The sequence below is a fragment of the Phytophthora infestans genome, genomic scaffold, assembly GCF_000142945.1.
Source record: "Phytophthora infestans T30-4 supercont1.92 genomic scaffold, whole genome shotgun sequence".
NCBI classification, from domain to species: domain Eukaryota; phylum Oomycota; class Peronosporomycetes; order Peronosporales; family Peronosporaceae; genus Phytophthora; species Phytophthora infestans.
This window is the reverse complement of record NW_003303667.1, coordinates 483407-487315: the sequence shown is the minus strand read 5'-3', so window position 1 is coordinate 487315 and position 3909 is coordinate 483407.

The window sequence follows — 3909 nt, the reverse complement described above, 5'->3', positions numbered from 1 at the left end:
TGGAACGCAGAACACCTTCATCAAAAGAAAATACGGCTGGGAGAGGCCACCCGGTAAGTAATCGCTGATGTATCTTGTCGCCAACAGGCCTGAGCCTCCATAGTTTGTCGCGCGTTCGCTCGGCCTCGTTGTCAACAAAGCGATGGTCACGCATGATGTTATGGCATCTATTGCGAGCCATGAAACGAATAAAGGTGCCTGCTGGAACCGCACCGTCACCGACCATAGACCAATGCGCTGCAAAGCGGCGCTTCTGCGGGCACAACATCCGTGCCACAAGAAGGTCAATAACGTGCAGAATCTTGTGTGTTTGGTAGCCAGACTTTGACTTCAAACGACGTCGTATTTGCTTCACTGTCTTGCGACGACCGCCCACTTGCTTGGCTTGAATAGCCTGAGCACGTCTGTCAACTAGCTGAAGGCCGTACCTATTGATCGCCGCGTTGATTTTGACCCTCATTGACTTGAGCATGAAGTGGAAAAATGCTTGAATAAGGGTGAGACTGAGGTCACATAGCTCGCGAACTAGATGAGCGTCTTCATAACTGAGCCCCGAGTACGCGGCCACGCCTTCTTCAAGCATCGACGACACAGGCGACCACTCCATGGCACGTAGCCGCTCCTCGCGCTGCTATATAGCCCGCTTGTCAAGCGCATTTTCACCAATCTATAGCGAAGCACCCAAAGCTTCGTCCATATACACAGCGTCGTCTTCGGACAAGACGTCATCATCTGCATCTTGTTCACCCCGCTGTTTAGGCTCTGCTATTTCGTCTTTATTATAGGCTTCTCCATCGCTCTCAGCTCTCGTTGGAGCTCATTTTCTCGTCCTCCGGGACGATGTTGATGTCCTTCTTCACATGAAGGCGTGGCCGCAAGACGCGGTCTGCAGTAGCTGGTACAAAGTCTTGCTCTGTCTCGCTCTCCACCCCAGACGCCTCCGACAGCATATGCAAGCTTGTAGCCGCATCTCGATGTGTTTCATCAGCATTAAAGGTCGCTCAGCTGCAAGCCTAATCTAAGTGTCATTATGTCGTAACTTACGACATAGTAAATTCGTTATGTCGTAAGCTACGACGTTGGGAACCAAGGGGTTAAGTGGGCCAAGTGGCATGTACCTTCCTTATAAAACGCCAATTTGCCTTGATCAATTTTACTCTTACGGTCTTATAGCAGATTTGACTTGCTCTTTTAATTGGATTTTTTGGATCGGATCAGACCTCTCTAATATCAAATTTTCCTCTTACACCCGCGCCACTAAAGCCGGAGCTCCCTGTGCGGTGTTACAGCGACACAATCCAGAACTTATAGTATTGGATTATGATAAATGCAAATTAATTCAGCTTGTCTGGTAAACACTAGTGGTTTGCTCTCAGCGTTAGCTGGTTACAAATGCTCTACCACTGTTCGATTCTAGAAAAAAGAATTTTGCTGAAATTTTATGAATATTTACTTAAGGAAAAACCGATGATAATAGTACGACAAATTTAATGTTTCTGTTTTCGTATTTGAGCAGTTTTGTGATTGCTAAGCGTCGAGAGCAAACAGCTTAACCCAATATGCAATACGGGCGTTTGTCAGATCAGGGCAAATAGAACAATCAACAGTTCGGCATAAAAAGTCTATATTCGCTTCAGACAAATTCATAAGAAATGTCGAGTGACCAGGCTGAAAGGGCTCAGAGAACGAAGACGTGGCACCGCTTAGAAACTTCTCGAGATTCAGGCAATAAGTGAATCCGCAAGCATATAAAATATTGGAAACCTCCAGCGCGATCGCAGCTAGTGGATCGATCCAGGACCAAAAAATGAAAATGACGGTGTTCCGTAAGTCCAATTGGGTCGCGTAGCTCAACATAAACGATACATTTTGCGGAAGCGCATGCACTAGCGTTCGACGCAGACTTATATTTCGAATTTCGCTCGTTTCTAAGAGCTCGCTGGGCACAGTTCGAATGGGGTTTCATGCTAGCGAGAGTGCTTGACATACACGTGAGAGTGAAGGTGGCACAGCTGTCAATAGACTGTTTTCAATGAAGATTGAGCACCGATAAGGCCATTTCGCGTCAAGATCGTCTGGCAGAGTTCTCAGGTTTGACTCAGTAAAGTACATCTGGAGAACGGTGCATGGGAATTTGTGCATGGAGCCCAAGTGACAGAAGCCCATCCGTCATGTTACTCCGAACTATGAAAATTGATTTCAATATCGGATAGTGAATACCCGAGCGTGCAGCGCTGGTGTCCCATTCAACGATGGTTGAATTATACACACATACTTCTCGAATGTTTCGGTACCGCTGAATATCTGTAGGCACCTCCATTACTGGGCAATGTGAAATTTGGAGTTTCACAACTGTGCCAGGATAAAAAATTTCCACTCTTTCAAACCCCCGTTTTTCTGTTTAAATATTTCAAGCTCATAGCAATAAAAGTTGACGACAAAACAAGATGGGAGCGCTCCGGCCATAGGATTTAATTTCGGATTACACTCAAGTAGTGGTGTTCGCAACGATGCATCGATATGCAGTGCTAGAACCAACATTGCCCACATAGCCAAGGCGAGCTGTACCATTTTTAGTAAACCATGTCGCCGGAATTCACTTGCAATTCGATTAAAGTTTGTCGGTGTGTTTATTCATTGTGGCCATTGTGGATTTTGGCAAGAGTACGTTGAGCGGAGAAACGTGGGCCAACCGAATCCAGATTGATGCTAGTTCCGTCGGCATTGTCTGATACATTACTTATACGACCGCCGGTACGTCGAAGAAGCTCCTTCATTTTTCATGTGGCTCCGAGTAGACCCAATGAGAAAATTACACGAAGGACCAGGTCTAACCATGACGCCACTAAAACCACCTGCACTTCATTCATCATCTTCGCGAACCATTATCCTCAACCAAAATAAGACCAAAACCGTTGGAGTCGATGTCGTACGGACCTAAGTAGCTCGAAACGATCCAAGCAGCCACACCCACAGTCGACATCATGTCAAGTGCGCAGTCACACACAACTAACGCGAATCGTCGATACGCTTCATCATCCTTGAGCCACCGAGAGTAAAAAACGACGGACGACCAGCATTTAACACGAGCAAACCGACATAAAAGTGGTTCAGGTGAGGATGCGAAAGATATCTGCTCATCCGTATGGCTTGCAACATCTGAAGGGCCGATTCAACAAACTCACGACTTATTAGAATCGTTTGGAAGTATTTACCGTTGACACTCAGTCCATGGCTCTTACGAGTGATAAATCTGCGGACTTTCTTCATGCGAAGCATCCAGTAAGTACACCGATTGATCTTACTTTTGTCTTCGTGAATGGTGCGTACCAAGCTAGACTCCGCTACGGTTGACTGTCTTCTACTGCTCCAAGACGTATTAGAACTAGCGCTAAATGCTAAGGTACGCTGTTTCGCAGACCCGAAAACCATTTCCACCAAGTAAAACCGTATCAGATATGATATGTATAGAGTTGTAGCCAATTAAAAGCAGGCTATATTAAACTTAGATTCAGTATGTAATACAGAAAGGAAGATGTAGTGCGGTCGTGGAACCTTCTAGATGGTTCCATCTGCCTGAACGGCGGGGGTGGCACTTCTTGTTTCGCGCGCCTTCCCCAAGCTAGCGATTTTAGAAATACTGGTAGCACTTGTTGGTCCCAGCAACCTGACCAAAAGGAGCCCATGCCAACAATCGCCTAGCTACGCGCCGAGATCGATCGACCGCACGAAAGTGCCGAAGTCCAAGTTCACGGGCAAGAGGGGGAAAGATGTCCACGAATGGCTGTTCAAGATCGAGAACGCCTGCCGCATCAACAACATTTCAATTGAGCACACGAGAGCGCGTCTTTCTGAAATCGCCGGATCGGCAACGGAAAAGCCGGCAGCCGGATGGTTCCCGCACTGGTC